We start from the raw sequence: 10655 nt of genomic DNA, 5'->3' as shown, positions 1-10655 counted from the left end.
GTAAGCTTATTTCACTATCATATAATTAGTATAGAGAACATATATAGACATAGACTAGTAGAATTGGAAGATAAAGAGAAGTTGAACATATGGTCTAAGGGAAGAATTGGAAAAAAATAAATTATGAAGCAAACTTTTAGAGAGATAATGTTGAAGTTTCAAAAAGGAAGATGATTGAGCTTTGCCATAATAAGCTTTACACACAAAAGATATACATATTTATATATGTACATTTATATTTTGTGTTTAAAGCATTTAGATAGATGATAGATACATCTATCTATCTAGTTTGTGTTTGTGCATGCAGTAACACAGATGCGAACTTTTCTAGGTGGATTCATTGAAGTAATTATATTTAGAATGATTAAGGTTATCATATATGGCCTTCCCCAGTGGCTCAGCAGTAAAGAATCTGCCTGAAGTGCAGGAGCTGCAGGAGACGTGGGTTTGATCCCTTGATTGGGAAGATACCTTGGAGAAGGGCATGCCAACACATTTCAGTATTCTTGCCAGGAGAATCCCATGGATAGAGGAGCCTGGCTGGCTACAGTCCATAGGGTGGCACAATCAGACACAACTGAAGTGACTTAGCATGCACATACAAGGTTGTCACATATTTATATTTTTGTTGCTATGCAGTTGTTCCGTTGTGTTCGACTCTTTGTGACCCTATGGACTGCAGCATGGACTTCCCTGTCCTTCATCATCTCCCGGAGGTTGTTCAAACTCATGTCCATAGAACTGGTGATGCCATCCAACCATCCTGTCCTCTGTCATCCCCTTCTCCTCCCATCTTCAATCTTTCCCAGCATCAGGGTCTTTTCTAATGAGTCGGCTCTTTGCATCAGGTGGCCAAAGTATTGGAGCTTTAGCTTCAGCATCAGTCCCTCCAATGAATATTCAGGACTGATTTTCTGTCGGATGGACTGGCTGGATATTCTTGCAGTCCAAGCTACTCTCAAGAGTCTTCTCCAACACCACAGTTTAAAAGCATCAATTCTTCGGCTCTCAGCCTTCCTTATAAAGTGTATCTTTGAGAGTCATTATTCTGTGACAGCCGGAGAAGGCAATGGCACCCCACTCCAGTTGCTCTTGCCTGGAAAATCCCATGGATGGAGGAGCCTGGTAGGCTGCAGTCCATGGGGTCTCTAAGCGACTTCACTTTCACTTTTCACTTTCATGCATTGGAGAAGGAAATGGCAACCCACTCCAGTATTCTTGCCTGGAGAATCCCAGGGATGGGGGAGCCTGTTGGGCTGCCATCTATGGGGTTGCACAGAGTCAGACACAACTGAAGCGACTTAGCAGTAGCAGCAGCATTCTGTGACAGCCAACATACTTGACAAAACAGAGAATCAGTTAGTAACTGCTTCATATACTGGATTTCCATACTGAAAGTATGTGTAAACATTAACAAACCACTGAATATCTTAAATAAAAAGGGAAAGAGCCTTGAGATAATCTCTGTTCCTTTCTTTCAAGTGAGGTCTCATTTAGAATTGTAAGTAAAATCAAATGACTAACAAAAAACTACTCTTTTTCACTGAGATAAAGAATGATAGATGACAATGAAAACCATATTAGGAAAAATAGTTAATTGAATTAAAGAATGTTTCTAGAATCTTGAAAATCAAGTGATGAGAATCAAGAAAGGAAAAGAGATAGAAGAATATGTGTTCTATGGAAATTCAGTGCAAAATTAAATGTTCCATGTCAGCAAATAGTGGCAGGTGCTGTAAGCCAAGGATAAGAGCAAGCATTTATTCATGCATGCGTATCATGAGACATCAAGACAGAATGAACTCTGTCTGAAGGTTTAAGAAGGCAGGGAAGTATGAACGTTGTTGTAAGAGAATTTATATTAATAATATTGTTAAAATAATTCCAATATTTAAATGAATAGCCTTCATTCTATGGAAAACTAGATGTTGGCAAATGCTTCCTTCTCCAAGATTTTTAAAATTTCCAAAAAGACTCCTTGAATCCAAGATATTGTGTTCATTGCTTTGACATACTTAATCATAGTAGGCATTATTGCTGTTTTATAGACAAAGAAATTGATACAAAAGAACAGTTGAGATACTTGAGAATGCACAGATTATAATAAATTCAAAACAAAAATCAGTTATCTTGATTATAGGACTGATACTATTTCATTTCAATTTGCTTAGCTAAGAGTTAAGGGAAAGAATTACTATTGTTGTTCAGTCTCAAAGTCATGTCCAACTGTTTGCGACCCCATGGACTGTAGTATGCCAGGCTCCTCTGTCCTCCACTGTCTCCCAGAGTTTGCTCAAGTTCATGCCCATTGAATCCATGATGCTATCTAATTATCTCATCCTCTGCCACTTCCTTTTCCTTTTTGCCTTCAATCTTTCTCAGCATCAGGGTCTTTTCCAATGAGCTGATTTTTTGCATCAGGTGGCCAGTATTGGAGCTTCAAATTTAGCATCAGTCCTTCCAATGAATATTCACGGTTGATTTCCTTTAGGACTGACTGGTTTGACCTCCTTGCATCCAAGAGACTTCTTTAGCATCACAGTTTGAAAGGGAAAGAATAGCACTCCCATAACCATTATATCTTCACTTTCTTTATCACCATCAGTAATGTATTTAATTTTTGACATAAAAAAATAGATGAAGGAGGTTAAGATATTTACACTCACGTGTGCCATGTGTGTGTACTCAGTCACTCAGTCATGTCTGACTCCTGCTAACCCATGGACTATATAGCCCACCAGGCTCCTCTGTCCATGGAATTTTTCATGCAAGAATATTGCAGGGAGTTGCCATTTACTTCTCCAGGGGATCTTCCCAACCCAGGAATTGAACCTGCATCTCCTTCATTGGCAGGCAAATTCTATACCAATGCACCACCTAGGAATCCCCACAAGCCCTAGAAAAATAAAAATCCAAATTTATAAATCAAATGTTTTAATTAAACTGTTAACTCTTTTAAAGAGAAATTAACCTGAAGGAACAAAATCTACAAAAGAAATTAAACCTATAAAGTGACATTATCATTAGATAAATAAATGATGTTGTCTACAAGTATTAGTAATAATTTTTAGTTATAGAGACTGAGTATCCCTTGAGTTACGCATTTGAAAGAGAGAAGCAGGTATATAGTGAAATGTTGATTCTTTTTTCTTTCCTGTTAGGATATTTATGATGGATTAATTCTTGATTTTATCTGTCAGTTCAGTTAAGTCGCTCAGTTGTGTCCGACTCTTTGCAACCCCATGAATAGCAGCACACCAGGCCTCCCTGTCCATCACCAACTCCTGGAGCCTACACAAACCCATGTCCATCGAGTCGGTGATGCCATCCAACCATCTCATCCTCTTTTGTCCCCTTCTCCTCCTGCCCTCAATATTTCCCAGCATCAGGGTCTTTTCCAGTGAGTCACTTCTTCACATCAGGTGGCCAAAGTATTGGAGTTCCAGCTTCAACATCAGTCCTTCCAATGAATACCCAGGACTGATGTCCTTTAGGATAGACTGATTAGATCTCCTTGCAGTCAAAGGGACTCTCAAGAGTCTGCTTCAACACCACAGTCCAAAAGCAGATTTTATCTGTACCCTCTGGTTAATTTCATATACATTACTGAAAGATCAACTGGTAAGGATTAGTTATATTCATACTAATTTAAATACAGCTTATAGGCAGGCAGTGTTAGGCATTTTTAAAGGATATATTACTATTTGTGATATTAAGTAATTGTGTGTGAATCTTTGCTTTTAAAGTGAAAGTCACTCAGTCATGTCGGATTCTTTGCAACCCCATAGACTATAGGGTCCATGGAATTCTCCAGGCCAGAATACTGGAATGGGTTGCCTTTCCCTTCATCAGAGGATATTCCCAACGCAGGAATTGAACCCAGGTCTCCTGCATTGCAGGCAGATTCTTTATCAGTTGAGCCATAACGGAAGCCCAAGAATACTGGAGTGGGTAGCCTATCCCTTCTCTAGGATCTTCCTGATCCTGGAATCGAATTGGGGTCTCCTGCATTGCAGGTGGATTCTTTAACAACTGAGCTATCGGGGAAGCTCTTAATTTTCATCTAAATTACTAATCTATTCCTTGATATTAAGTGTAAAAAAAGAATCCATACATAGATTTTTTTTTCATTGCAACTTTGTTAATTCAAGTAAGCTCTAGCAAAGATTCTAAGTAGGAAATGCATTTTGGAAATCGGTATGAAGCACAGTAATGAGAGCAGTATGACATTGCTGTGTCAGATGTTTGATATTCAGTTTTTATAACTCTTGGAAGAAGCGGGAAGAAAAGATCCAGGTATTCAGCTCCCTCTGGTTACACATGGAATAATTTTCTTAATTTACACTGAGAAAGTGGATGTAATGAAAGGTTTTTATTCTATTTTAAAATTATTATTCACAAACATATGACTTATAATTTAGGCTTGGGTTCATTCCTCATCACATATCTAATAAAAATTCTCCCATGAGAAATGAGTCACAAATACAAATGGTGGTACCAGCATATTTGTAAATAATTTACCAGTTATCAAGGCAAAGTATTTTTTTTTCTACACATTTTAAGCAAAATTCTAGCGGTTTGCTTATCTGAAAGTGTTAGAGTTGGGTAAATTTTAAATGGCTATGAAAAATTGGATTTGTTTTAAAGAATAAAACACAATTAATTAATTTTCTTATTTAAAATGTAGTCAAACTGACTTCAGGCAGAAAACCTCAAAATACGTAATAATTGTAAATGACAGTATAATAATTGGGAATAATTACACTATCAGTAAACATGGGAAGAATGAAATTAAATCATATTTCTGTGAGCCCTCTGAGACAAACATTAAAAAGTGACCTTTCACATCTTCAGTGTTTTCTTAAGTAATAATTTTTTCAAAGCTGCAATCACATCCTTAGTCCTAGACTGTATATCAAGGGGTTAAACACTGGTGTCACAGCAGTGTAGGAAACACAGCATTTTGTCGGTTCCTGCGGAATGATTTGATTTGGGGCGTAAATAGGCAATAGTCACGGAGCCAAAGAATAAAAGCACAAGGCTGAGATGGGAAGAGCAGGTGGAGAAGGCTTTGGACCGGTCTGTGGCTGAGTGCAGCTTTCAGACGGCAGAAATGATTTTGACATTAGAGCCCAGTATCAGGAGGAAAGGAATCATGGCAAACAGCGCAGCAACCGCATAGACACAAATTTATTAAGCGCAGTGTCCCCACAGGCCAGGGTGATCAACGGGGGATATCACAGAAGAAGCCGTCGATCTGCTGTGAAACACAGAAGGGCAGTGAGGACACCCGGCATGTCTGTGCTGTGGGGACCGGAATTCCCGCACCCAGGCGCCAGCAGCCGACTGCAGGCCCGTCCTGTGGGTCGTGAGCAGAGGGCGGCGCAGAGGCTGCACATGGACGCACAGGACACGGGCCTCGCCCCCAGGAGGAGCGCCCCCGGAGCAAGGAAGAAGCGCGTCTGATGGTGCAGCTCAGCGAAGAAACGCTTCTGTCCTGAGTCCAAAGGGTCACTAGAATCCTAGGGAGACTGACAGATACGTAACAGATTTCCAGTGACGAGAAATTTGCAAGGAAAAAATACAGGGGCGTCTGGAGCACAGGGTCTACCCTCGTGATTATTATGATAAGACTATTTCCTGTTAAGATGAATATGTAGATGAGAAAGAAAGTTCCAAATAGAAGTCCTTGGACGTTTGGAAGATCCGAAAATCCCAGGAGAACAAATGCCATGACTGAAGAGAAATTGCTTTATGCTGTTTGATCTCCTGGAAGCATCTGCAATATATATATATATATACACACACACACACACACACACACACACACACACATATAAAATCAATGTAAAATCCTCTATCTCTCTGAGTTGCAGTTTGCCAAGTGATAAAATGTGTGCACTGCACTTTCAAAACTCACTAATTTGAGTCCTAGAAAAGCATCTAAATTTGATATTAAGCCATAGTTTAAAGAAGTTCATTCTTTCACGAAAAATAATCCATCAGAAAAGAGTAATATCAGGAATTAGGTCTGCTGATACATGGCTGTATTTTCCCTTTACTGATAGTGAAATAATTGATGCTGCATTTTGTTATTCAGCTGTGTGAGGCGAATATATAGCAAGAAATCTGACAATTTTATTTAGAATGACCTTTCCATCAATTCTTTCTCATGTTATTTCTTTTAAATTAATTGCATTTATTTATATTTTGATTTAAGCTATCCAAATATTTTTGAGTCATCATGCAACTATAATTAAAAAATAAGCCAGAAAAAGTGATTTGGGGGATGATCTTTGTGATTTTTTTGTTATAATATTTGGTATAGTCAGTTTATTTCAATTGAAAGAGTCAAAAAGAACTCAGCCAAAAAAGGTTTTTATCAAATCTCAAACACTGATTTTGCATTTGAGTGATAATTCCTGCAATCGGCAGCCATGCTTTCAATAAATTTCAACATAAAAATGTTATATAAATTGACTAAGATCAAAGTAAATAAAAGGCATTATTAAGACTGAATTTTAAGCATGTACAACTCAAAAATCCAAGTTACTTTTACGGCAACCGATAATTTCAGGGGAACATAGAATGTATCATTTATATATACTTCTCCTTCCTGGGAACTAACATATATAAATAACCCGATGAGTATTTGATTTACGAATGGATAACAATAGCCAATAGAAATTAGATTACTATATCCTCCACTAAGGATTGGTATGGGATGCACTATTCTCATTATTGTGTTTTGTGTTCACCTCTCTCTCTCTGCACATTGAAGTCTTGTCTTAATTCTTCTCCAATATTGTAATAATATCCTTCTTCCATATTTTTATTAAGTAATTTGGGGAAAACAAATCAGAGAAAAGTAAAAATAACAATTGAAAAACAAATTGGAAATTAGCAGTCTATAACTGAGTACTAATTTGCTTGACTAAGATTTGAGACAAGTTCTTAATAAGATGCAATGATAAGTAATTTTTGAAACTTCCACACGTATTGTGAATATTAAATAGAAATTGCATGATAAAACCTTTTCAAATGTAGAGAAGTTATTAAGCAATTTCTATCCAATTTCTAATTCCCTCCTTAAATATTATAGTAGCATAAAATCTTTCCTTCATATAAAAATACTGAGGATTTTCTCCATGAATTTGGAATGTTTTCCAGGTGGTGTCAGGGATACCATTCATGCATGGCTTTATTATAATACTGAAAAATATTATGTATTCATCTATGACAGTGAAAGATGTATATACTGATCGCACTTTGTGTTGGACTCATATTATTTCTGTTTTAATAATCTAAAACACTGAAAATGGAGTTACAAAGAAAAAGTGTACAAACCAAACAGTTGGTGACTACAAATTCCATTCTAAGTCCACTATTTATTTCAGACTTTAACAGTTTCTATTTGTGTTAATGATTTTATGTTTACTTTCCAAAACAATTTAATTGAAATAACAGTGTTCTGCAACACAGAGGGGTTTCCCACATGGCACTAGTGGTAAACAATCCACCTGCCAGTGCAGGAGATGCAAGAGTTGCAGGTTCGATCCCTGGGTCTGGAAGATCGCCTGCAGGAGGAGATAGCAACCTTCTCCAGCATTTTGCCTGGAAAATTCCATGGACAGAGGAGCCTGATGGGCTACAGTCTAGGAGACTGCAAAGATTCAGACACAGTTGAGCACGCATTCACACATGCAATACAGAGATGGTGGTATTATCCACCACATCTACCATAAGGCTCCCCACATTTTATTTTCTCAAATGATACTTAAGCAATAAAACGATTACGAGCTGGATGAAATTCAAGCAACATAAACAAAGAAAATAAAGAAGAGGACAAGAGAAAGAGAGGGGAAGAGAGGAGGAAAGAGGAAAAAAAGAGGGAAGAAGGGAGGGAAGGAGAGAGGGAGGGAAGGAAAGAAGGGAGAGAGAGATATGGAAATTCAACCTATGAATTATTCTCAGTATTTTCATAACAAAATATTCACCTTAGTGAATCCCTGGTGGCTCAGCGATAAAGAATCCACCTGTAATGCAGGAGACATGGGTCCAATCTCTGGGTCAGGAAGATCCCCTGGAGAAAGAAATGGCAACCCGCTCCAATATTCTTGCCTGGGAATTCTCTTGGGATGGAGGAGCCTGGTGGGCTGCAGTCCATGGGGATCGCAAGAGTCAGACAGGGCAATGACTAAACCACCACCAGTGTTTTCAATCTCCGCCTAATACTGGAGATGAGATTAGTATTGTGGTTTGATTGTATACTTATATCCCTTCACTGTAGATAGAGAAAGGCAGTGTCACGTCACTACTCTAAAATTAATTCTACTCAAACTTTTCTTTTGCAGAAGTCCTTCCAAGTGAACAGTAAACAAGCTTGATTCTTTTAATTGAGGCTTTTTGTTTGTTTGTTTGTTTTTCCTTTAGGTTGGCTTCTTTTCTTAGGGACATACGCCAATTTCTCTTTTACTTAGCTAATGACTTCAGGGCTCTAACTCCCTCTGGATGAGGACAAAGACAGTTATATTTGTAGTCTGATTTTGTAGTATTTGTTTAATCAGAAAAGTATAACATCAATGATTTTTCTTTTAATGCCCTAAAATGTTAGATTCCTTTTCAAGAGGACTTTCCTTTTGGCTCAGATGGTAAAGAGTCTGCCTGCCTGCAGTGCAGGAGACCTGGGTTTGACCCCTGGGTCAGGTAGATGCCCTTGAGAAGGGAATGGCTACCGACGACTCCAATATTCTTGTCAGAAAATTCCATGGACAGAGGAGCCTGGCGGGCTACAGTCCATGAGAACAAAGAGTTGGACACAACTGAGCAACTAATACTTTTCAAAGTAGTGTTTCTTCAGAAATAATACTGTATTTCATTGATTGTAGTATGCAAACACTTTTAAAACGTTTAAAAATAAGCCAATTACTGCCTTCTTCAGTAAGTTTTTCTACATTTAGAATTTTCTTCAAAACTGCCTCAACTATTTTAATAACTTGTTACATCAAAACTAACAATTCAAAATTCTTTTAGTCATTTATCTCACTAATTTTCTAACAGAATAATGAAGATGTTGCCTGACATATAGTCTAACTTGTCAAATTTAATATATTATCTTAATAGCCTGTAAATATTCAGGTTTATAAACTTTGATATTTAAGATGTGATTAACTAAGAGTATCAATCTAAAGTGTAAAGAACACTTTTGATGTAAGAGTTCACGCTTACCTTCCTGGATTGGAATGAAGTTATTTCCTTCTTTGATATGGAGTATTTTAAATGTTGTTTTATTGATATTCAACTTTAAATAATTTGAATGTTAGGTGTTGCAAATGTCTTTCTAAATCATTTTTTCCCTCCAAAGCAAATAGTGGTCTTTAAGTAGAAATAGATTTCTTTCAGCCTTGGGAATTAGTTCTCTCCCGTATCAATGTGCTCTTGCCTGGAGAATCCCAGTTAGCAGCAGTTTCTCATTAAATTTAACAATTGGATATTTTAAAATTAATATATATTAACAGACACAGACATAGATTGCTTCTGCTGCTGCTAAGTCACTTCAGTCGTGTCTGACTCTGTGCGACACCATAGATGGCAGCCCACCAGGCTCCCGCATCCCTGGGATTCTCCAGGCAAGAACACTGGAGTGGGTACAGACATAGACTAGACATCTAGATACAGATACAGATACAGATACAGATACAGATACAGGTATAAATATCCTGTGGCTTCCCAGGTGGCGCTAGTGGTAAAGAATCCGTCTGCCAATATGGAAGACCTAAAAGATGCAGGTTCAATCCCTGGGTTGGAAAGATCCCCTGATAGTTTGTGAGTTTTGAGGAATCAGTCCATTTCATCTTATTGGCAATTTTATAGATACAGAGTTAGTAAAAGCATCTTTATTAATCCGTTAATAATATCTATAGATTTCAATGTGCCAACTCTCATTCTTTGTGTTTAATACATGTGATATGTCTTTTTTCATTGTCTATTTTTTAAAAGTAATATCTACTTTATAAAATTTACGAAGTATCTGCTTTTTACTTGATTGCCTTTCTGTATTTTTTTTTTTTTTTTTAGTTTTGGTGATTTCTACGCTTTTTGTTTTTTCTTCCTTCTGTTTGATTGGATTTATTTCATTATGACTTTTAGAATTTATTGTGGTGAAAACTTAATTTATTGACTTAATATGTTATTTTAATGTTCTAAATGTTCAGTACTATAACATTTTGGTTAAGTACTGCTTTGGCTGCATCTCAGAGATTGTGATATGTGATATTTATACTAAGTAAAAATGTAGATCAGTAAGAGGAAGACCTCCAGATACTTGAAAAGTTACATAACATATAGCTCTTCAATAGTGATAGCTTTCAATCCATGGACAAAATATTTCTAAAATGTATTGTGCTAACTCTCTTTCTATTATTCTTTATACAAGTCTGTTTATTCCTGCTTACATGTGTGCATGCTTAGTCATCTCTGCGACACTTTGGACTGTAGCCCACCGGGTTCCTGCTTCCAGCTTGTACACCTGAAAAGGAATAAGTGTATGTTCCCCTTCCCCTCACTCCCCTTTCTGTAGTCTAGGAGACAGTGAGGTCTACCTGGTTAGTGTGAATGTGGAGATGGAAAATTCATGTTGAACATGACCTAATTCT

General features: G+C 37.3%; 1 pseudogene; it reads right to left on the bottom strand.

The window, feature by feature from the left end:
• Positions 1 to 4842: 4842 nt before the first annotated feature.
• Positions 4843 to 10474, bottom strand: LOC139176514 (olfactory receptor 10AG1-like; annotated as a pseudogene).
• Positions 10475 to 10655: the final 181 nt, after the last annotated feature.

This window comes from Bos indicus, chromosome 16 (assembly GCF_029378745.1).
Source record: "Bos indicus isolate NIAB-ARS_2022 breed Sahiwal x Tharparkar chromosome 16, NIAB-ARS_B.indTharparkar_mat_pri_1.0, whole genome shotgun sequence".
Lineage (NCBI taxonomy): Eukaryota > Metazoa > Chordata > Mammalia > Artiodactyla > Bovidae > Bos > Bos indicus.
Note: the sequence above shows the minus strand (reverse complement) of the source record. Positions and strands in the feature narration are given on the sequence as shown.